General features: G+C 36.0%; 1 protein-coding gene across 9 annotated transcripts in view; it reads left to right on the top strand.

The window, feature by feature from the left end:
- Positions 1–25,989, top strand: part of fibcd1b (fibrinogen C domain containing 1b) — a 288,498-nt gene that overhangs the window by 50,105 nt on the left and 212,404 nt on the right. For all 9 annotated transcript variants that reach the window (XM_073950807.1, XM_073950806.1, XM_073950808.1 and 6 more), the window contains exon 3: positions 4,291–4,369. The gene's annotated coding sequence lies outside the window, so the exon portion shown is untranslated. The remainder of the gene's footprint in view (positions 1–4,290; positions 4,370–25,989) is intronic.

Below are 25,989 nucleotides of genomic sequence, written 5' to 3'. Positions count from 1 at the left end.
CGTTTTTGACCACACCTAATTATATTTGTTCATTTATTTGTTTGCTGGAAATTAGAACTGGATTTAAAAATAGTTTTGAAAAAATATTTGACTTTACAAACTTAATAAAATTTGTAGGCTAATGAATGTCTTCAGTGGAGTGCATAAAACGCGGTTTCCTTATCCACGAAAGTAAAGGAGTAAAATAAAAAGTAAAGTAAAGAGAAAGTAAAGAGGCTGAATGGAGGAGGCTCTTTCTTTATCCTCTCTGCAGATGGTATATTTTTTAATGTTACTCATTAGTGATCCATTCAGTTTTTCCACTTACAAAGTCCTCCATGTAAACAGCAAATGTGCCGTGGCAAAACGCAACTTACTGGGAATGTGAGATAAGACTAATTGGTTTAATGCACTTTATGCTCAAAACACACCATAGCTCATTAAGAGAATAAGCACAACCCTGTTAGACCATGCACAAGGGAGCAGAGTGTATTTTTCCATCCTTAAAATAGCAAAATTTGAACACACCCTTAACGCGTTTGGGACATGCACTTTAGATTTTGTGCCTAGATCGTTAAAATAGGGGCCAAAATTTAACAGAATGTCATACACGTTGCAACCTCCAAGAAATCCTATCTTATGGTCTCTAATTTTGTTTATTTTCATTTTAAATGCTTTGAAGGCATTATAAAAGTGGCAGAATTATATTTCACCCACCCGTTTACCATCTTTAAACTAACTCTTATTTTTCAACTCGACAGGTCTTTTTTTCCTGCTATGACTTTCCTTTGTCCACAGATACATTTTGCAACGGCTTAAACTGTGAAATTCAATTCTCGCCTTTGTAATAAGATGTGCTCCCTCCTGCAGTTTTGCGCAGTCAGGCAAGCTTGACAGAGTTTTATGTAGGGCAGTGTCTGGACATGGAAGAGCCAAGAGCGTCTTCTTCGGCAAGTCACATCCGGCCATGATGAAGACCCACTTGGGAGGCTTAGCTTGCCTCCAGCTTTAATTTCTGTCAGGGGTAAAAGGTAGTGAACAGGAGAGAGAAAACAGAGAAAGTAAGAGCTTGGGGGAGAGAGGACGAAGAAAGACTCAAAGAAAGAGCGAGAGCAGAAATACAATGGGTTATCACAGTATGACCATTTGCTCTTTGGTCAATGAGGCAACCTGCTACCCAGGCACTGAAATGCCACAGAAGTCAAGCTGACCTGATGTCCACGATAAGAGCTCCAACTTCAATGGCTCAAACTATGGGGTTTAAACTGAGGGTGGATTGGAACACAGTATGTGAAGCAGGCACTGGTTATTTCAGTATAAAAAGAAAAGAGAAAAAGATCGAAGATTCAGTGCAAGGACTGTAATAATGTTAGTTTAAAAAACCGGTATACATTTATAATAATAGCCACAACACAACCATGACAGTAACAACACAGATAAACAATATATTCTTAATTACTTTTAAAGCAATTTTATTTTCAGCTGATTGATGGTAAAAACATTGAAAGCTATTCAGCTTTTATTGACAGATGACAAAACTACAGCATACACTTGTAATAAATTTTTAAATAGCTCCATTTTAATACCTATGAAAAATAGTTCCATTGTCAAATTACATATACAATGTATTTATGTAAAACAACATCCATTTTGATTGATACTTTTTAAAAATATCTGACAGAATAAGTGATCATGAAACCTCTTGCTTTAAGACATGTTCGAAATATTCATTCATTCCTTTTCTTTTCGGCTTAGTCCTTTTATTAATCTTGGGGTTTTATGCAGCGGATGCCCTTCCAGCTGCAACCCATCACAGATAAAAACACCAATACACTTCCATTCACATACATACACTAAAGACAATTTTAGCTTACTTAAACCACCTATAGCGCATGTCTTTGGACTTGTTGGGGAAACCGGAGCACCCGAAGGAAACCCACATGAACACTGGGAGAACATGCAAACTCCACACTAAAATGCCAAATGACCCAGCCGAGGCTCGAACCAGCGGCCTTCTTGCTGTGAGACGACAGCTCTTCCCACTGCGCCACTGCGCCACCATGTTCGAAACATAGTAGCACATTTTTTAAAAGGTTAGTTAATTAGTGTTTTAGGGCTAACTGAGGTCTTTTAAAGTCTTTTAATATGTAATCAATGATTCTTCCATGTGAATGTAACCTATTTTTTGTTACAGTTTTAGTATGCCCCAAATTTTAGCATGTAAAACGCATTTTAGCATACCAAAAAGATTTTAGTGTGGTTTGTGTTTATGCTGGTGAGACAAGTGTTAATCGACAAGAGAAGGCACTAATAACAGTCCATACAGCATACTAATCAAACAACACATCAATTATCACTAAAATAGTCAATAATCATGAATTATACTCATGAGCATCATTAATAGAAATGCAACAAAAATGCATTAAAGGTGCAGTATGTAAGTTTGACACCCAGTGGTTGAAGTAGGTATTGCAGGCCTGGATCAAAACAAGCGCAGCACAGGTTGCCAGATTAAGGACATGATCAAATGATTTAAACCTTGTTCTAAATAAAAGCAACAGCACCCGATAGAAGCAATATTTTTCACATTAAAAGGAGTTTTTGTACTAATTAACACCTCGAACTGTTATATTAGAAATGACTTCTGTTTCTCACAGGTGAACAAAAGAAAACTGACAATGATTACTTTAGGTATACCTCATGTGCTTTATTCAGTGTTAAATGCTAACAATGTGAGTTTAAATGCTGTTTTACATGACATTTATTGGCATACATTGAAAAAGTGCCAATCTGATTGGATTTCTAAGAGGTTGCAACATGAACTTGTGACATTCTGTTAAATTTTGGCCCCTATTTTAACGATCTAGGCACATAATCTAAAGCGCATGGCCCAAACGCATTAAGTGTGTCCGAATCCACTTTTGCTATTTAAGGGATGGAAAAATACGCTCTGCTCCCTTGTGCATGGTCTAACAGGGTTTTGCTTATTCTCTTAATGAGCTAAGGTGTGTTTTGAGCATAACGTGCATTAAACCAATCAGTCTCATCTCAAAAAATAAAAACGAGCATGAAACGTTTCTTTAAAAATTAAGTTTTTACGCCTGTCATTTTGTGCGTTGGTGTGCACGATCACATTGGCGCCCTTTATTTAGTCACGAGGCGTTAAACATTGACGGAAAACACGAGCATAAAGCGTCCTGGTGTACATGGGCCTTAACAGAAGAGAAAACATGAAAAAAAAATATTTTATGTTTTCATTTTTTCATTCTTTTAAGAAAAGAAAAAGTGTGAGTAAATTCTGACTGCACTTAGGGCTAGGCTATTTGGCCTAAAATCTAAATCTTGATTAATTGAATATTTTAACTCGATCAAGATTAATGAATGATTGTTTTTATTTATTTTATTTTATTTTATTGCACTCATAGTTCACGTGACACATAGAGAAAGTAATTGAAAAACTTGTTCGGGAAAAATTTTATCGATTATAGGTTCTGAATGTCGATCACTTTGATTATTTGTCCAATCATAACTAGACTTTCATTGTTGCGTCAACTTTCGATTACAATTTTTGTTTTGAAATTTGGCCAATGACCAATCAGAATAAAAAATATTCCAGTCAGATGTGACAAAGTTCTAGAACTATGGTATAAAGGATAATTTCCTGCACACTCAACAGGAAGTCTCGTTACCTGTGTCAGGTTAGTATTGCTTCAAGTGGAGAGTGAGCTGAATGAGAAACCATGCTGTTTTCATATATATAAGGGAACACATTTCCTCCGTCTGACAGTCTGGCGTCACTTAAATATGTCATCATCACACCAGCCCTTATATAAGAGCGTTTTGAGTTTCCTCTGTGAGTGGATGTCATTTTAAGTGGGAGACATTTTATATGATGTTCCCTTTTTTCACATTTTCATGCTGCAAAATGAGAGGAGGAGATCTAGTGCAGGGAAAAAAAAGTTTAAGAGGATTTTATGTAAGTTAGATAATGTGTTTCTCATTTTCTGCACCTGTTCGCATTTTGTGCATAACAAGTTCATTTGTTCATTCTGCAAACGTATAATAATCAGACGTTGAGTTATGAAGTTTGTTTCCACCGAACAGCTCAGACATATTAATTTGTGAGTACTGTTATTTTCTTCACTTCTTCTGAGTGAGTTTCTGCCTTTTTGAGTTCACCTCATTTCAACCCACAGGATCCTTTGTACTTGTTCTGTCTCGTTCCCTCCCTCCCTTTTGTTCCTCTCTCAGTCTCTGTCTCCTGGTTGGAGAATGAGCTTTTAAGTCCTTTTGTTGTTGGTGTGTTTGCAGAGGGAGCTGTGTGGAAATTCGGACAAGAGCAGAACAAACGGCAATTGCTTCATCTCCCCTGGCTGAACTTCACCTCACTGTAAGCACTACACGCACACAGGCATACGGATCACCACAATGCCTCCTACAATCAATCAGCCATTATACAATTACACAAACAAACCTCATCAAGATGACAGTGATCAACCGCTCAACGCAGACCTGTGAAAATCCAATTATCAATCACTCCTCCCGAGGGGCCTTGTTTTCTCTTTTACGCATTCTTGTTATCGTCTTTGTGGCTTATTTCCTTCACACCCAACACTAGCAATATTGTTATAATCCTTTCAGCCGCTTCATGCATGTTATGCGGCATAAATGATCCCCACTGTGTGGCTTTTGAAATCCTGAAATAAGCGTGGACAGTAGTTTTCATTAAATCGTAAATGAAATCCCATTTCCCCTGAGGAGGTTTCATTGAGCAAGTTGCAGGCTGGCAATCTCGAATCAACGGTTTTCAATCAATTTCCGGCAGCCTTTTATTGTTTGTTGATAAATTCCCAGCTAAATGACAGATTAGGACTATAACAACTCAACAAAGCCTGTAGCTGGGTTGTCAAAAATGGCCATGTTTCAGCCAATAAGCAAATGGGATTGTAAACAGTGAGGAGAAAAGTGAAATATATTTTCAGCTGTATTTTCTCTATTTAAAACTGAGAGTCTCTTTCAATAACTATAGCCTTGCAGTTTTGCAAAAACATGACAAATGAACAGAAGAGACATAATGTATGAAGTGTTATATAATGATAATAAAAATGCAAATATGAGTTTCATTGGGTGTATAAATTGTATTAATACAATAATACACAAGTAATACTCTAAACATATACTTTTAAATTGAACAATTTACCAGATTTTAAGAGTTCACGCTTAGATAATGCTTGATAATTATAACAGGTTAGGTATGCTGTCCTGGGAGAGAACCCTGAGCTCACCCTTGTAAAGAAGGAGGGGATAGGGTGGATGCAGGGATTCTTCAAAAACTCAGAGAAGGGAGTAACCTAGACGGGCTATTTATAGTGAGTTTGGAGTGATCGGATTGGTTGATGAGAGAATGATTACAGATGAGAGACCAGCCGCTGTCAAACATACCACATTCTCCTCTCGAAATTACTGTTATGGCATTGTAGCTGTTTTTGCTGCTTTTTTTTGCTGCCTGTGCCTTTAATGTGAAAGAGCTGGTTTACCCTGCCCTCCTTCATATAGATAAACAACTCAGTGACAGACAACAATGAAGCAAATCTCTCTTACTACAGTTTTAACTTTCCCAACTGTTATTTGATGTATTTGTTGTGGAGTTAATTCAAGCCTTTCTGCAATGATGAGTCACACACAATGTCATTATAAAATTTGCTTGCGTGCACATGTGCATGCACACACACAGGTTTAGCTTTGCACTTTTTTTGCATGGCAAATGTGACGGGATAAAGGTTAATATCCATTGCTTTATGGACATCTGTTATATTAATGTACTAAATCTAATTTAGGTCTGCTAACCGCAATTGAAGCATTTTCTTTTATAATTGTGACACTATGCAGCTGTGGTGATGAATTATGTAGCGATTTTACTGTCCTTATTACAAACATGCTCTTTTTTAAAAGCATTTTAAACTTGTAAAACTCAGTCATTTATGATCACAGCAAGCTGAACAGATTTTTTAATCCCAGTTGCTTTGCGCACGTCCTGTCTTGCCGATATGATTATACGCGTTACTACAGAAACATGTTAATCCGTGGCTGTTTATCAATTTGATGAGCTGGGAAACCGCATTCTATGTCACGTTGCGGTGGGCCTTAAAATGGCAGGAATTTAGATCCTTTTTTAATGTCAGGAAGTTTAAAAACAAATAGACTTACTGTGTTTGTCACCCCAATAAGACTGTGGGCATATTAAACCTACACACAGTTCTGTCCAAACAGCTTACAAAAGATGATTTTCATCATAGGTGCACTTTAAAAATGTAGTAGTAGTTATAATAGTAATAGTGCACTTGCTTGTCCTTTTGCAGTTGCAAGACTCTTGAGTAAAATTTTGAAATAAAGTAATGTTTGATGTGTGTTTACTGGGAGACTCTGATGTGTTGGTGTTTTTGACTTAGAATTGTGGTATGTGTTCTCGGGTTGAGGACCTGCTAACAGTTTTCAAGTTGGAGTGTTAGGAATGTAATCAGTACCACCTTTAGACTGCAAAATTTTTTCATCATATGTGGTAAGAACAGCTATATTTAGCTTGCTAGCATGTTAATATTGCTTTTTGGTTTAACTTGGTTTCATCATGGTCACTGCTTTCACACAACGGAGAAATGTCTTTACTCAAATACTTAATTTTTATTCATTTATGTCCAGAAAACCTGATTCAATTGTGTGGAAACACTGTCAATGATTAAATCATGTTAAACCAAACAGGATATTCAGTGAAATGAAAGAATAGTACATTATGAAATATATAAGTGAAAAATTCTGCATAAATGAAAAATAAGTCTGAAGTTGCATCAGTGTCAAATGGCTTTTCTTGATATTTTACTTAGGTTGGAACAACATTGGAACATGCTAAAACCTATATTTGTATTCAAATTAAAGTTTGCTAGTCATTTTTTTTCTTTTTTTTTTCTCATTTCACGTTTATTCCTGACCTTGTAGGGTTAACTATGCTGTCAAGTTTAGAAAAAAAAATACAGCTAAACACTTTTTTTTTTTTTTTGCTTTGATAAAAATGAAAAAAATTTACTCCATCATTTTGGTTGTATCAGTGTTTCCCGAACCTGTTCCTGGAGGCACACCAACAGTATATATTTTGGATATCTGCCTTATCTGACCCATTAACTTCAGGTTTTGTGTTGCTTCTTATGTGCTGATGAGTTAATTCATGTGTGTTTGATTAGGGGGAGGGTGAAAATGTGTACTGTTGGTGTGCCTTCAGAAGCAGTGTTGGGAAACATTGGTATAGAAGAGTATAAGAAATGTGTGCAAGACCAGCCTGACCTCACAAGGAAAAGTAACTAGTTTACACTCAGTTTAGTGGCTAATTCGTATGGATTCATATGAGTTCAGTCGTATGAAAATGTAGGATTTTTAAAAGAAGGCATGGTACCAAACCCGACCCCTAACCCCAGTCGTCATTGGGGCATTGGGAAAATCGTACTAAATTGTACAAATGAGAACATACAAATTCATATGAATTAGCCACTAAATGTACAAATTGCCATAAAATAGCATTGGGAAGATTGTTAAGGGTCTATTTTTATTTGCAAATATTAATTCTTAAAACAAATTATGTGTTTTTGTAAAATAAAGTAGTTATTTAATTCTTGATATTTTGTGTGAATCTTTGAGATGAAAAATTGAATTCTAATTAAAAATGTAGAATCAATGAAAAACGTAGAAAGCGTTTTAGAAGCGTTTGAGAGGCCGTTTTCATTCTAAAACGCTGCTGCTCCGTTTCAGTGTGGATGGGGGAAAAGGGAGATGGGGCTGCCGACATTCGCCTCTGATTGGGGCTTTTCCTCAATATTAAGTAGCCTACACACAGTTCAGTCCTGCATCCCCTCCTTGTAATTTCAGTCTTCGTAAGTTTGATATGGAAAACAGACTCCTGACGACATGTCGGGTAAATCTTCAAAGGGAACAGTGTACTTTATAACCTTATTCACATCACCATGGATACGTTGTACCACTATCTTAATAATAAAACAGAACATAATATAAGGAACTGCTATTTTTATTTTGATATTAACAACTTAACAGACAGCAGAAATGTTGAGGCATTGTGCTGCATTTATGAGCATCATCTTCACTGTATACCATTTCATAACAAGATGGAGCCTATAACCTTACTGCCTCCTTTCATTCTCATTGAAAATACGAAGCATACCCTCTCTTTTGCTGAAAATCAGGGATTTTGAGCTCAGGTACATCTTGATAAACTCCCCTGACTTATTTCTAGCTAATGACGTTATAGGGATGGCTAAGGAGAGATATACAGTTTGCTGTATGTTGAGTTTGACCGTAATGTCAATTTGGTATGTTCAATTTACTCAGGTCTTACTTCAATTTACAGGTCTTGTTTTTTGGACTGTGGGAGGAAACTTGAGAACCCGGCGAAAACCCATTTGAGCATGGGGAAAACAAGCAAACTACGCACAGAAATATTGACTGGTTCACTAGAGACTTTAAGCAGAGACATTCTTGTTTTGAGGTAACAGTGCTAATCACTGGGTCGCTGTGTCACCCATCTAGAAAGAAGGAGGAGTTGGGTGGGTGGGGGGGTTCTTCAAGACAAAGATACTGAGATCATAACCTGGTTATTTATAGTAAGCTAGGAATCATATGATTGGTGAATCAATCGTAAGCTGATGTGGGACCAGCCGTAAACAATCATAAGCATATGATTCTCTAGAAAATAGTTTATAAATAAACTTCAATTATCAGGAGTTGCCACAGTGGAATGAACCACCATGCCACTTTTTTACATATAAGAGAAAAAAAAAATCTTTGTATTTGTGAAAATGTGATACTGTAGTTACACCAAATTAACTAATAACCAACTAAAATTGATAATCCAGCCGATCTTCAAATGTAATTTTACAATTTGTATTACTGTATATGAGGTATAAATGTAGAAGTCAGCCCTTGTACAGTACAGTAATACACATATTATGGATATTTTATGTATTTTTTAAATTTTACAAAGTGAGTATCACATGATAAAACACCTATAGCCTCCTCTCATCTTCAACCTAGGTCAAAATCTAGTCTGAGACTGAAAATCATGCTGAATGTGAGAGCCATGTGACAGCTTAGGTGTGCAGGAGTGTGTTTGCATCTCTTGAGTGTTTAGCCACCCTCCTCTCATGTTCACGTCACAGGTACTCTGGGGATGCTTGTATTGAAAGGTTGGATGAGTCCCGTGCTGAGCATTCATTAGTGGGATTAAATCAAGAGATGTGGACGCCAATGAACTCTACTCACATATTTTCCCATCTTTGCTGCTCCAATAGCCGCTCTATCACAGATGTCTTATTATTTTCCTTGATAAATGATTTGAAAATCCCATTTGGAGCTCAAAATATTGGATGTTATTAGGAAAATAGTCTGCATGAAAAACGATTCCCTGTCATTTCCTCTGCATATAGTGTATGCTAATGTTAACGTGAGGTTGTTTGAAGGTGGTTGAAGGCCGGGCTCAGCTTTCACACTGTGCCTGCTGTAGTTGATCGGTTTGTTGATTTTACTGCTCCTGCCAGTTTATCAATAGTCCCGCTATGTGCGTGTCTCTCCATTTCTCTTTTATTTCCCATTAGGCAGTAAACTAGCCGTGGTAATCAATCAATAGGAATTGACCTTTTTCATTTCCGTCACGTCACATGGCACACAAGACACATTAAATACGGAGGAAATACCAATACACCAGCAGAGGCATGACTTAAATTACATACAGTAGAGATGCTTAGAGGAGGGATAAGAAAATGCACACACACAAAGATGGATGGATGGATGGAAATGTGGTTGGGAATTCAGTGAAAACAATGGATAGATTTTTTTTTTATTTTTGTCAAAACACAAATGACAAAATGTGAAAAATAGCTTTGCGATCGATGCCCTATCACGTAGGGCCAAAAGCATTTGATCTAAATTCAGTTGTTGTCAGAAAACAAATTGAACATGCCAATACTTCTATAGTGCTTTCTTTATAAGGTTTCATCTGTTATTTCAGTGACACTGTATCAATTCTAAAGGGTCAATCAGCACAAGAAACCTTGTCTTTGTCATGGACTTTTGGTGTTCTTGTTTTCCAGTTTTATTTTCAGTAGTTTGACCTAGTTTTCCTTTGTCCTGTTTCCTGAAACTAGTCAATTTTCTTTGACAATTCTTACCTGTTTGTACTTGAGTTCATGATTTCCTTGTACTTACGTAAGGTCAATTATTCCTTTTAACATAGGTGCCATGTTACATTCTGGTCCTGAGATTTCTTTATTGTTTATCATTATGGAAACTTTTTTTTTTTTTTGTGAGGATTTTTATACTGTATTGCACCAACTGAGATTTTATTTAATAGCACAAGCACATGTTGTTTTAAATTATGTGTAATTTATTTTCACTTGTATTTTAGTCAAGTAGACATTAAGTAGATATGTACAATATTTCCAGTGCTTTCCCAATTAACTTTTTAGTTAATTATTTAAATGTATTTATTAATTAATTACGGTAAATAAGTTATCATTTTATTTAAATTAATTTAAATTATTTATAAAGATCATAAAGTTCTAGCTCTTTTTTGACAGTAAAAATATTTATAGATTCTATATATTATAGATGGGTGGCACGGTGGCGCAGTGGGTGGCACTTCCGCCTCACAGCAAGAAAGTCGATGGTTCAAGCCTTGGTTGGGTCAGTTGTCGTTTCTGTATGGAGTTTACCTGTGTTGGTGATTCATTCCACTGTGGCGACCCCAGAATAATAAACAAACTAAGCCGAAAAGCAGGTTTGTTACATAATTGTTACATATTAATGAACATATATTACAGAATATATATATTATAATATATACACCATTCTTTCAGTCTCAACTTTGCTCTGCTCAATGACAGGCTGATGGATGTCGATGCAAAGTTTCTCAGAAATTATAAATATTTAAAATAGGCACAGTTTTTATAAATAAACTGCATAGTTGCAATCCAAACAACTACATTCCTACCTAAAAAAAGCCTCATTACCTTATTATGTTGTCCAACAGCAGCAATATTTGTCAAACTGTAGTGAGTTTATTGCTCTGCTGTCAATCCATGTGGGCGGAGTAATACAGAAAGATGAGGAGGGTGTACGAGTTTTGATATTGCAGTATACTGCACAGCTATCAGCCAATCAGATTCGAAAACCATTCGAGAAGTTTATCAATAGGGCCATCAAGTGTACTGGAGCTCTCTTAAACAGCCGCAGAGCATTAGGCCATCCATAATGTTGAGCTTCTTTAGTACTCAGCAGATTGTTCAAGTTCTCACAGTTTGTCTCTTTCTTATGCACACATACACTTGATTTCCACACTACAGGGAAAGCCTGCAGCTGCACTCCAGTCCTGTACATTTTCAGAGCCCTAGAGAGCATCAAAAATCAACTCCCACTCTCTTGCTCTCATTTTGTGCCTGTTTATGTGTTGTTGTTTTATAAGGGCATTTGCTATTATGATTCAGCTGCCAAGTGTTAAGCCATTCTCTATCATCATATAAATAAGATCTTGCTATGTAAGAACAAGGATCTGCACACAGAGTGAGCAATACAATCTCTGGTAAATGCAGCTAAATTCTTTTTAAATGGAAGGGAAAGTCTGAGGTAAATGTCAGTAGTGACAAAAGTCTATGTCTGTTTGTTCTAATTTTCTGTTGTCTAATTTTGTAAATCATTCTGAATTGTTTCCTGTTCTTATCTGATAAGAGTTGCACATGTGTGTTTTTGCTGCTGTAGATCATCTACTTCACGGTTTGACATGTTGTTCATTTAAAGCTGCATTTCTGCAAACTTTAGCCCCTTTGACACAGTGACACCAGTAAATATCTGGAAAATTTACGGAAAGACTTTACCTGTAAATTCAAAAAAGCGCTGTTCACACAGACGAGTATGTTACGGAATTTTTACGGAAAAGACCGAAAAGACATCATTAACCAGAAATGACCTCTAAATGGTTGCGCTTGTATTTGTAAACATTTGACTACATTACAAAGTCTGCTGATGGATCAGTATTGTGAACAGCTACAATGAAAATATAAAGGAACACTTTCCCATGTCGAGATACATGATATGTGTGTGTGCTTGCGCCAATGTTACCAGATGTAGCTGACTGATCCCAGTCCAAAAAGTATCCAAAACCTGCAAAATGCAAATATGCAAAAATGAAATGCAAAAATACCCGCCTAGTCCTCTGTAATAACGAAAAGTGGGTTGTTGCTTTTCATTGCAAAACCACCCAAAATGTTTATAACTGCCTTTTTCATTTTATACCCACACAATCATGTTCAAAACCAATTTGGCAACTCTGGCTGGCGCTCACGGGCTGCTTCACAGGCATACGCAACACATCAAGCAACTGAAGGAAGCAGAGCTTGAAGGTAAACAAATAACGGCTTATCATAAGCATGTTATTGATAATTATTTACATAGTTGAAAGTAAAGCTAAAGTAGACGTCCCACGTTCCAGACATGAAAATAGCCAGAACGAATTTACCAGTATTTTCAAAAAGGGCCTGTTCACAGGAAAATTGCCGGTAATTCTGAAAAGGTCTGTATGTGTGAAAGGGGCTTTTGTGTTACTGTTGCCTTTCTACCAGCTTGAACTGGTCTGGCCATTTAATAGGCACCACACTCAAAGTCACTAAAATCACTTGTTTCCCCATTCTGATGATTTACTTGAACTTCAGAAGATCATATTGACCATATTAACTTTTTATAAATGCTCTGAGTTGCTGCTATGCGGTTGGCTGGTTGGATGTTTACATTATGGGCTATTAAACATGAACAAACTACAAGCACTAAATATTCCCAATGTTTTTTAAAAATGTACATGTATCCAGCTAATGTATATTCTATCAGCTAATTAACAAATATAGAATATAGAATGGGGAGACGCAGTGGTGCAGTGGGTAGCAGTTCGCCTCAAAGCAAGAAGGATGCTGGGTTGCTGGTTCAAGCCTCGGCTCAGTTGGCGTTTCTATGTGGAGTTTGCATGTTCTCCCTGCGTTCGCGTGGGTTTCCACCGGGTGCTCCGGTTTCCCCCACAGTCCAGACATGTGGTACAGGGGAATTGGGTAGGCTAAATTGTCCGTAGTGTATGAGTGTGTGTGTGTGAATGAGTGTTTGTGAATGTTTCCCAGGGATGGGTTGCGGCTGGAAGGGCTTCTGCTGCGTAAAAACTTGTTGGAAAAGTTGGCGGTTCATTCCACTGTGGCGACCCAAGATTAATAAAGGGACTAACCCGACAAGAAGAATATAGAATGTTTGATTTTAACCTAAATCTGTTACAGCATTCTAAACACAGCATTTAAGTTCACGTTTCAGTTTACTGTTAAAACAGCCTATCGCAAATCATGGAATCATAAATAAATTCAGCCAAATAGACCTTTTATGCACATTATACTTTTTTCTTCTTTTTTATTGTATTTTAGGTTTGTAATGAAAAGTAATCCATCAAACTTTGACTTATTTTAAAGTAAATAATTTATCCTTAATTGTGGAATGGATTTTATAGTTGTATTGTTTTCTTTTCGAGCTGCATGACATATTCTCTGAGGTATCTGCTATTTTGATAGCAGAAGGTATTTAATTTAGTAATTCCTTTCTAAATTTCCTCTCTCCTCGAACATCTGGTCCTTTCGATTTTAATATTTCATACTACCTGATTTCGGGAATCTCAAGTCAGTGTCTTGGGGAACGAAAAAGTCAAATAAAAAAATGCATTATTAACAATTTCACAAGGACTTGGAGAGAAAATGATATGCGAGAAACAACACCGTTAATGACCTCTTTTATGAGTGTTCATAATAAATCATTCCTTTACCAGAGCCTTGATAAAACACGTTTCAGACACATTCCTTGTTATCTCAAGGCTTGAGGCAATGATTCTCCATGAGACTATAAATTTGAACAGATCTCACCTCACTTCTCCTGTGTGCAATTTATAAGTTTCTTCCACTTCGGTGAAAATATTGCAAATACTCTCACAAAAAGATGTGGATTGTATTGTAAATGACATAAAAACTACATTAGGGATCCACTCTGTATGAATGTCGAATGAGTGATTTGAAAGTCTCATAAATAAGGGATTATTTGTAATAGTTGAAACACTTAATATGGTGCTACATCCATGAGGGTTTTAATTGGTGCTTTCCTCATTATGCAATGTTTCACAAAGCAGGCAAGCACTTTAAAAGAGTTTATGCTAAAAGGAAGACATCTTTTCACCATCAAAACTGTTTACCAAAAAGCAGTTTACTTCACAATTACAATTTGTAAATGATTTTGTGAAAAGAATAGTTTTTCCTTACACTTTATCATGCAAAGAAAAATACCAACATTTTAAATTGTTCTAAAGTTTATTACAGGATTCAAAATTAAAATAGTTATCTGTATTGGACAAAATGTATCAGTCCATCCTCTGCTTTTTACAACAAGTCATGTGGGATCATACATAAAATGGCCAAAAGAGCTTAACTTGCTGCAATTTAAGAAAGCACATGTACTTACAAAAAAGATCTTTCGATTGACAGCATACGTGCTGCAAATCCTCACAACTCTAACACATTTTTTAAAAATGTGCTGCATTTTCTCACAACACAAACAAATTAATAAAATGTGCTGCATTTTCTCACAACGCAAACAATTTATCAATCTATCATGCACTTGCAAAAGCATCATTACACAATGTAAATGTTTCAAGTGGACCAAAAAACATGACACACAAGTTGTAGGTGAACTTTGTAAGGTGAGTTTTTTTCGTTTGTTTATTTAAACATCCTGATTCCCTTTTTTTTTGTATTTTATTAGCCTAAATAACCAAAACCTAAATAGTAGGGTCTGTCGTGTTTTAAGGTCGTCTTGAAATCTTTTCATTGTGTTCTGTGCTATTTGAAAGTGTTGTGAGAAGATGCAGCTCGTTTTATTAATTTGTTTTCAATGTGAGAACATTTGGTGCGTTTTTGTTAATTTTGTTAATACATTGTGAGAAAATGTAGCGCATTTTTTAAAAAAGTGTTTACGCTTTGAGGATTTGCGGCACTTATGCTGTCAACCAGATGAAGATCTTTTTTGTATTTGCATGTGTTTTCCTAAATTGCAGCACGTTAAGCTTCTTTGGCCACCATACATTCATAGTTGTTCAGCAAATAATAACAACATAGCTTAATGTGCATCTTTAGCTAAACAGATTTTCATTATTTTTTCTTAGAAAGCCAATGAAAATTGACTGCTTTGTTTTGGATTTTCAGGAGCTGGACACAAGTTGAATACAAACTCACTTATTACCCTCTATAATTAATCTCTTCAATGCTGTTGTCTTAGTGCCAGGATTTTAATTTTCCTCTGCATATATAAATAATTAAATAAATACTTGCAAAACAGAACTGAATTGAGCTAAAGCTGTCTATCTAAGTCATAAAACCTTTTTTTTTTTTTTTTTTTTTTGCAGATTTAACTAATTTACATTCATTCTGATAGAAAACACAAATGCACGCTCAAAACACACTGAAACATTCACAAGATGTACACAAGCTGACAGAACTGACTCTTATCCGAGACAGCAGCTTGAATTGAGTGCTTTCTCTCATGTTCTCAGAGATTTAGATGTGTTTGTCATGCATAATTGCAGCAAAAGAGGTAAACAAGGTCAGTTTCTCTCAAAACACAGGGACAGATGTTTCTATGATTATGAGTGGGTGACGGCTTGCGTGTTAGAGAAGGGTGTGTGTGTATCTGTAGGTTTATTTGTAGGATATTTCTTTCAGTGAATCTACAGAACACTAGGTTCTGTGTTTATAGGCTAGAATGATCCCCCTATGGCCGCTGTATGTGATGTAGAGTAGATACTTGCAGCTTCATGTCTACCGATTTTATCACATCTGCAATTAGATAAGACAATTGACAAACTTTGTAAATTTTCAAACAAAACTCTCAGATCGAAAATGTGTCTTACCTTGTGATTATCAGTAGTATGTTAAATTAAATGTTATTAGAAATTGTGAAATAGAGGTTGAATTGAAAGTTTGTGCAACAACACATGTAAATACATTTTATTCATTCATTTATTCATTTTCCTTCGACTTAGTCCCTTATTTATTAGGAGTCGCCACAGCAGAATGAACCGCCAACTATTCCGGAAAATGTTTTACGCAGAGGATGCCCTTCCAGCCGCAAGCCAGTACTGGGAAACACTTTTGCATTTATTCACGCACACTCATACACTATGGCCAATTTAGTTCACACAATTCACCTATAGCGCATGTCATTAGACTGAAACCAGATCACATGGAGGAAACCCATGCCAACACAGAGAGAACATACAAACTCCACACAGAGATGCCAACTGAATCAGCAGGGTGTCGAACCAACGACCTTCTTGCTGTGAGGCGACAGTGCTAACCACTGAGCCACTGTGCCGCTCCATGCATTTTATTATTTATTAAATGTTTTGAAAAGTTCTTCATGGTATATGTTGCCCATTGGGTAAAGGAACTTGCTTAACTTGCGTTTCTTTTTAAATCTACTTTTTAGCCTCAAGATTGAAAATTCAGCCCTGTCAGGAAGTCTTGGCTGCCAATACACTCCCAATATTTTGCACCAAAAGAATAGCTGAACAAACAAATCAATACCCATCAAGTGCAGAGACAGCAAAGAAAAAAAATGGACAAAAACATAAGCACATAGGATACATTTTCCATTTTTCAGAAAGCAGAGTGCGCTTGTCATTTCAGAGTGTTTTTCACTGCTTGTGCCTCTTTAAAGAACAAATCTTGGACCTCCTCAACCCAAATGTTTATCTTTGTGATTTTATTAGGACACTGAGAGCAAGAAAGTCTGTTTGAAATGGAAAAGTATGAATATATTTCTGTAGATGTATTGAGTGGTGTAACCTAGAGAAAATATTAATATGTTAAATATTGTGTCAAAGGAGTTCAGTAGCATACACTGTAAATGACCTCAATGGACCTCATACCTGTCATAAGGGTTAACTTTTGGGAAATGAAATGTATGCATTAGGGCTGCACAATATATAGTTTCAGCATCAATATCGCAATATGAGAGTCTGCAATAGTCACATCACGGAGATCTGCAATGTAGTTGGGATTTTAGTTGACCAGACATTACAGTTAACAACATAGTTAAATATTTTCATATTTTAAACTTCAAGTTTATTATTTGCATGTGTTTTTAAGGCCCGACTGTAAGAATTTGAAGCAAATAAGTAGCTTAAGGATGAATTGTACAATATATAATTATTTACTCAATTAAAACGGTAGTGTTATTATTATAATTATATGAAGAATATTTAAGCTTCTCCTGATTACTGTTTGACTCGCCAGAAAAATCATAAATCCTTTTTTATTTGCATCTTTTCTCTGTTGTATTTAACTTTACTTGTCATTTTTAAATGATATTTAATGCAAATACACTCCCCTATTCATCCCAATTTATCTAAAATGATGAATTCTTTGTAAGCTTTTTAAGTCATCTGCTGAAATTGCATTTATACTGAAATCTATATTGCAGTGAACAAAAATATTGCATTGCCAGTTTTTTTCTAATATCCTGCAGCCCTAGGATGTATCATTCATATAAGAAGCTGAATAAATAAGCTTTCCTTTTCTTGTTTACACCTGCTCACTTCATGCGTTTTCTCTGATCGAATAGCGACCTGATTTGTGAAAGCGATTACATTTACATCTTGCTACATCAATGCATCTACACTAAACAGATGTAATTCTGATCTTGTAATCGCATGCTATATACAAATTTAACTATAGGTTACGTCGACTTAAACATCAGATAAAAATTAAAATAAATCAAACCTCTAAAACACTGTCATATGTGGCCTTCCATTGCTTTTGCATTTGCACTGTTATCTGATGGTCATATAGCCCACAACACAAGTACTCTCATGTTTATTTATTTTTATTATTATTATTATTATTTTTTTGTTAGCGGTAAAATTTGTGCGTTGTTTCAACAACCAAATGCATTTAGACCTTTTCAGTTTTGTTTAGAATGCGTCTCAGACCACCTACTGAAGTGTTCTGAGCAATCAGATTTACATCCATCTTGAATATGTAAATGCAGAGGGCATTTACACCCATGATTTTCACAATTGCATAGCCATACAACCAGAACAAAATGCATAAAGTGACCAGGTGTAAACAGCCTCTATATGACAGAATTTTGTAGAAAATATTAGAAAATCTGGAATCTGAGGTTTAAAGAAAACTAAATATATTTAGAAATGAATTTGTCTTTAAATTTGATGTTGACATATTTACAGTATGACATTTACAGTTCAAAATATATGTATGGAACATGTATAGGATACTTAATGTGTAGAATTGTTAAGTATTGTCATGGTCACCAGCGATCCAGCCTCTGCAGATCGCTGAAGAACTACAAATATGCCACTTTAATGAACTACAGATGCCATCATGCACTTTACTCACACAGCTGGTTCAGATCCCCCATTACAGTTACGCAGACTATTTATACATCTGTCAAACACACACACATGCTCCTGAGTTTGGTTAACACCCTGTAACATTTCGTGTAGCGCTCCATTGTCTTGCCCTGTTTTCTGACCTTTTGCCTTGTTAATTGTTTATGTTGTTTGCCACCTGAACTGATCTCTTTGTCTGTGACCTCAACTACTTTTGGATGACCTGCATGCTCCTGCTTTGCTCCTGTGTTGACCCTTTCCTGCCTTACCATTTTCTTTTGAATAAAATACTGCACATGGAACTCTGTTGTCAGCATCTGTAATGCTACAAGTATAATGGAGTACTTAATATCCTAATGATTTTGGCCATGAAAACTAATGCTATTATTTGCTATACTAGTGCAAGTTGTTGTTTTGTGGTCAAGGGCCGCATTTGTATGTCAAAGTAATGAAGAAATTATCTACTAAAAACTACATTGCAAATTAAAGTATATACTTTATCAATGTGTCATACTGTATTTAGGGACTCAATACTGAGCTCTGCCAGTAGATAAGATATTAAATTGTTGTATGCACACATTTGTTTCACACATGCATCATCGAGGTGTCATGTGATATAGTGCGGCAGAGGGTCTCTCACACCGCAGATTTCTGTTAATTGACTATGTGTTTGATCCATTTTGTGCCCAGGGGAAGAAATAATGAGTAGACTGAGTACAGCTAAAAGTGTTCATGTGTGTAAGTATGTTGTTCAGGATTGTTGCACCCCCCTCAGCTTGTCTAATGGAAAAGCAGCTCATGCAGGTTGCTTCTCAATACAGCTAAGTATAATTTTCTCCATCACGGACACCCATTATCATCGCGTCCTCAGACATGGAGGCTGGTTTTCAGGCAAAGCGCACATTACAAGACGAGCTCCATTAAAATGATGCATCAGTAGTGTTTCATAACGCAATATGTTCCAAAATGTGTAATGTTTCTAAAGTGAATACTGCAAAAGATGCAGCTTGTAGCATCTCCTCTGAGGCTAAGAAAGACTGCTGACTGTATTGACCAATACATCTGTGTTTGTGTATGAACGTGTCTTGTCTTCCGTTTAGCCGTGTTCCATACATTGCAAATTGCGATAAATGCAAAATTCAATAAACTTCACTATGGCTTTAAGGCGGCAGAAGAGGAAAAGAGCCATCACAGCAGATGTTAATTGCATTATAATAGGAATACTAAGTAAGATTAATACGTATTGTCCAGGAATTGTTCATTCTTATTTCATTTTAGTATATTAATTAACATTATTTCACAGCTCTCTGTAATACATATATAATGTTTTCCAAGATAACAACCTCTGAAACTAATAGCACATTGCTTTGAATCATCTTGACCATTATTTAACACTTTCATATTCATATGAAAGTGAAAAATGTGGAATGTGATGTGAGCAACAATGGTGACACATACTCAGTATTTCTACAATTAAACAACCCAAGTGCAGACACATAACTTGAACACACACCCGGAGCAGTGGATAATCATTGCTGCAGCGCCTGGGGAGCAGTTTACTCTTACCTGGTCAGTGACTTACTCAAGGGACTCACCACACCCATGGTACTGAGCTCTGGTTATTTACTCCAATCTGCCACCTTTTGATCACAAGTCCAACTATCTGACCAGTAGGACATGGCTGCCAAAAAACAATCCAGCTATCAGCTATTAACCATATAATTATATTCTTCTCTGTCAATCTACTGTTCTTGACTCTTTGCTGATATCTTATGACTAAAAAATAATTAGGTTTGTGTGGGCTGCATTCAGCTGTTTTTTTTTTTTTAAATCACTTTATGTTTAAGGAAAGAGTTAATAAATTATTACAGGTCAGATCAATGTTTTGTGTCTAATTGTTTAATTTTGTGGCAAGTAATGATGTAATAAGGGAATAGTTCACATCTAGGTAGTTGTTTTCGTAGAATTAAAGCTCTTCATTCTTATACAATAGTGCTCTGCTTCACATTAGTCATATAACTGTACATACTGTACACTTGTCAATTTGTATATTTGCATTCACTACTTACTTCTATTTTTAAATAAGAACAGAATATTATCTGTTTTTTTGTCCTGACTCTGTAATTCCTCTTATTTCTGATATTGGGCTGCAGGTACGCCAGTCAAGCTTTATTTTGTGAGAACAACCACTTAGATGTATATTATACATAAGAGCATTTCACCCAAAGGCCAGTTCAAACAAAAATGAAAATTTGCTTACTATCTACTAACCCTCAAGCGGTGTTAAACCTGGTGAAAGAGTGAAAGGAACCTGGTAAAAGGAAGATATTTTGAAAAAATCAACAAAACTAAGTCAATGGTTTAGGTTTTCAGCTTATTTCAAAATATCTTTGTGTTTAAAAGAAGAAAGAAACTCAAATCAAAACAAGTTTAGGGTGAGTAAATTATGAAAGAATCTAAATTCTTTGGCTTAACTATCTTAACTAATGAAACCTTATTGTAAATCAGGGGTGCTCAACCCTGTTTCATCTACCTTCCTGCAGAGTTTAGCTTCAACTATGATCAAACACAATTAAACCAATCAAATAGGATCTGAAGGAGCACTTTGTAATTAAAGAGGCATATTTGATCAAAGTTGCCGGTGAACTCTGCAGGAAGGTAGATCTCCAGGAACAGGGTTGAACACCCCCTGCTGTAAAACATGACCTTTTTGACAACCAGAAAACAGTGACACTTCCATTAATCCATTGGTTCTCAATTCCAGTTCTGATTTTGCACATTTTGTATGCCTTTCCTATTTAACACACCTGATTCAGATCATCAGCTCGTTAACAGAGATCCATAAACTGATCCATAGCTGTGTCCTAATTTGCATGCTATTCGTACTAAATAATAATTAAAAATATAATTAATTTGACCCCAATAGTAACATGTTAAAAAGAGTTTGTCAATGGTTCCCAGATGTTATACGATTTACTGTAAAAAAAATATAAGTGTAGAACTGTCCATACTGGGGTGAAAAGTGTAAGGTAGAGAGGCTTCGGTAAAGATGTTTGTATGACTGTTAATTAATATCTAGTCAGCTGAAAAATATTTAAGTAATGTTTTCTGTGTTATATTTCATCTACAGCAAAAACACTGAACCTATATAAAGATGGGTTTGGACATTATTGCCTGATTGCAGAATGATCCAAAGACCTAAGGAGATTTCTCTGCATGAAAGACTCATGAATGGCAGATTAACCTGCTACTGCTTCTCCAATAACGTAGAAAATTAAATATAAAAGAAATATGGATAATGTGTGGATGATTGACAGTGCACTTAATTAAGCCACACAACGATCTTTCAATGAGGTAGTATGTCCCAAAGTCTCTGTTACACACTCCAAAAAAATAAAAAATTCTAAATAAATAAAATTTCTTCACAAATAAAGTGCATACTTTTAGGGTATACGAATTGGGACACAGCACTCGTGTGTAAAATAAGAGAGACATACAAAAAGTGCAGGCCAGAGGGCAATGTGCAAAGACCAGAACTGAGAACAACTGCATCAAACAGTAAAACTTAAAACTTGAAAAGTAAATTTTGGTAACTTCTGAAAAAAAAAATTGATGGAGACAGCCTAACAATCATAAAATCTGAAAAGACTGATTTAGAAAATTAATTCTAATACTGCATCAGCATGTTGCTAAAATATATTGCAATATATTGGATATCTAAGGCATGGTGCCCTGAAGTATTGTATTCTCTGTGAAGAACACATGTGATGCTGCCTTCAAAATGGGCATAATTACAGTAATTTGCCTCCTTTTTCACCATAGAAGCACACCTATGATGTCTTAAGTGCTGCAGCTCATTAATGCTTGCAACAGAGCATCTGTCTACAGTCTAGAGTTTCCCGGTGTTCACCTCCATCTCCAGCTCCCCTCATCCCTCCCTTCCCTGCTTGCTGACTTATTCATTTCTGTTCTCTATTGCTTTCCTCTGCACCACCATCCTTCTCTCTCTCTCTCTCTTTTTCTCTCTCTCTCTCTCTCTCTCTCTCTCTCTCTGTGTTGGACGGTGGTAACATTAGCAGCAGCTGTTAGTTTCTGTAATCCAGACAGATTTCGGGAGAAGCTGTGCATCTGCTCCATCATGTCAAGATTGGAGGGGAGGGAAATGGAGTGATTAATAAATACGAGCGAGGAGACTGAAGGGGGTAAAGAAGGGCAACATGGGAGCAGCAGAGAGGGACACATGTACACATTTGGCAATAGGAAGAGTGATGAGGATTGCTAAAGGACCAAAAAAGAGAAGGAGTAAAGCAGGTCATGCAGAGGTGGAAAGTAATGATGGTTGGAGACCGAAACCACAGAGGGAGGCTAATAGCAAGATGGAGGGGACAAAATGAAGCGAAAATGAAGAGAAGAGAAAGTGATATGCTGTGAGATGGTGCCTGTAAACTGTCAGCATTCAATCCCATATGGGTCATTTAATTCTTGTGTTTGTACTAATTTCCCAAGTGACCAGCCATCTAATACCTACAGATATATCATACAATAGTCACGATTCACCACCAAAAAAAAAAAAAAAACTCATACTAAAAATTATTAGACATTTTGTCTCTTTGGAATTATAAGGTTCTATCTCCCTTTTGAATGATATTGAGAAAATTAGCTTTAAAGTTTTAGCATTCCATAGCAAACAGTATGTGTGTAACATTTGTTTTTTTAAATAAAAAGTCTTAAAATTTAAACAACTTATAAAAAAAAATAATCCCATAATGTAAATAAGTTGTCCTTTAATAAGAATATGTCAAACTCAATTTTGACAAAAAATGTCAGATAGAAGCTTATAATTCTAAGGTGACGATTTATGAAAAATGTAAGATGAAATATGATCACATACACATATAGCACTTTTTTTCAGTGGCATTAAAAACATGTCAAGTAATTATATTTATTCATTCATGCATTTTCTTTTTCAGCTTAGTCCCTTTATTAATCCGGGGTCGCCACTGCTGTATGAACAGCCAACTTATCCAGCACGCGTTTTTACACAGCGGATGCCCTTCCAGCTACAACCCATCTCTGGAAAACATCCATACACAGTCATATACGCTCATACACTAAGGTCAATTTAGCCAACACGATTTCACCTATACCACTTGTCTTTGGACTGTGGGGGAAACCGGAGCACCCGGAGGAGACCCACGCGAATGCAGGGAGAACATGCAAACTCCACACAGCGACCTTCTTGCTGTGAGGCGACAGCACTACCTACTGCGTCGACAAGTATATTTATTATTTTATTTAACCCTCTACCGCACGCATTATGATAAATCTGTAAAAAATATATTTGACTTTTCTTTTCTTAAAATGGCTTAACTTGAAGTATTGGCTTAACTTGAAGTAAATATTAAAACAAATAAATAACAAGTCTAGTATATCCAGATGCATCAGAATAATGTGGCTACTAGCTAACAATGATTATATATATATTATACTCAGGGCTTGACAATAACTTTTTTGATCACCAGCCACTGTGGCTAGTAGATTTCCAACATTACTAGCCACTTGCCATTTTCACTAGCTAAGCTTTTTTTTGTTGGGAAATATATTTTATATGCATAAATTTGACTGACATGCTAAGATGACTTGATTTAGGTGTTGTGTTATCTCCACATGCCTCCTCATTTATTTAACTTATTGTGTGTATTGTGTATTAGCTTGGTCAGTGTGTATGAGCAAATTGGTTGTCGCATTGCAATTAGTTTTTATTTCACAACTTTTTACGGCTCAAAATTAAGGATTTATGAAATTCATCTCTGACCACACCAAATAAGTATTTATTAGCCACAATGTTTTAATGTGTCAAATCAAGGAAAAAATAGCTGCATAGGTGCATTTTTTTAATTCAACAAAACTTTTCTTAAAAAAAAAAAACATTAAACTAAAAAAAAGTATTGTCATGTATCAGCATGTATGTGTCCCAGATCAGCAGTTAACTACACATAAACGGGGAGTAATCTCCCATTAGAGCAATGTTATTGTAAAAAATATAATTAAACCATATAAAAAAATAACTAAGCAAAAGAAAGCAGGTGAAACATAATGAAAGGATGATCACATGCACACGGTTAATATAGGCCTGTTAAATCTGTTCAAAGAATATTTAAAATGAAAGCAGTGATTGCTGCTGCTTACAAAAGATTATGTGTTTTTTTTTCTTGAGCTCTCGAAAGCAGCAGGACTGTAGGTGCACGATCATTGCTCTTTGTCCAGTCTATTTCATAGGAAACCGATCACACCATTTGCGCTTCCTCTAGGCATGGGATATGCACAAGTAAACGGGAGCATGCATGCTTTTAACAGTCGCGCGCATCCCATCACGCGTGAGTGATCATCCTCTCGTTCGGTATTTACCTTCTTTTTGCTGTTTTGCTCGCGTGAACACAGTTATTTTTGTCAGTTGTGCTGCTTCTCGATTCTAAGGTCACATTTGTACGAATATCGGACCATGCTTATTGTCGAACCCATGCTTTTAAGAAGACTACAATTTAAAAATGATTTCCAAGAGGCTACTGGAGGTGTCTGTCTAACCCGCCAATGCTGAAATCTCTCGCATTTGGCGGGTTAGCGGGTGTTAATGTGAAGCCCTGATTATAGGTCTACTAAATACTATACTACGCCTGTCTTATCTCCATCTGAGTGAACTTACCTGAACTGTCTCTATCAAATATCAAGTCTGCATCATTCTCTTGGTCACTAAAACCCTTTTCATCCTCATTTTTATCTGCAGGAAGAGCCAGTCCTTTTCTTCTTTCACTTACCATAGAACATGGTGGTGGTCGCTATACTCTGTTTCCTGTCTTCATATCTATTCAAAAGTAGTATTGCCGTTAAAACGAGATTTTATCCATAATGTAAATGTCATTAACATATGACTAATCAACTTTATATTCCTAGCATTCATGTTGTTATTGTTACAACTTAAATGTTCAAAGCTGACCTTGCTAACTAGCTAACCCATTGCAATATTTGCAATATTGCATGTTCGACTATTGGACAGTGTTGCCATTTGACAGCACATACATTTATTCAATTTACAAAAAACTAATTTGATAAGACTAACTTGATTTGATAGTTGTGAATGTCATCATAACTTACCGGAGGTGATGTTTCAGATTTTTTTGAGGATCTGACATAATTTGATCCTTTGTTTTTATTGACGTACATTTGCATTCAGAAACAATAAAAGCAAGTGTGTCAGAAATTCTACTACAGAAAAGCACTGCATGTCATGTAACTTAACCAAAGCACATCATTGGCTACTCTAAGGTCTACTTATTCCAACAAAAAAAAAAAAAAGAAAAATATGATGGTCTTAAAGAAACAGTGGCAGGGAAATGAACATAAGTATCATGTTGCCATATGGTTACGCCATGCAGTAGAGGGTTAAATTACAATAATGATATTATATACTTAATGTGTTTTTAAGA

The sequence above is a fragment of the Danio rerio genome, chromosome 5 (assembly GCF_049306965.1).
Source record: "Danio rerio strain Tuebingen ecotype United States chromosome 5, GRCz12tu, whole genome shotgun sequence".
Lineage (NCBI taxonomy): Eukaryota > Metazoa > Chordata > Actinopteri > Cypriniformes > Danionidae > Danio > Danio rerio.
This window is presented reverse-complemented; position numbering and strand designations above follow the sequence as displayed.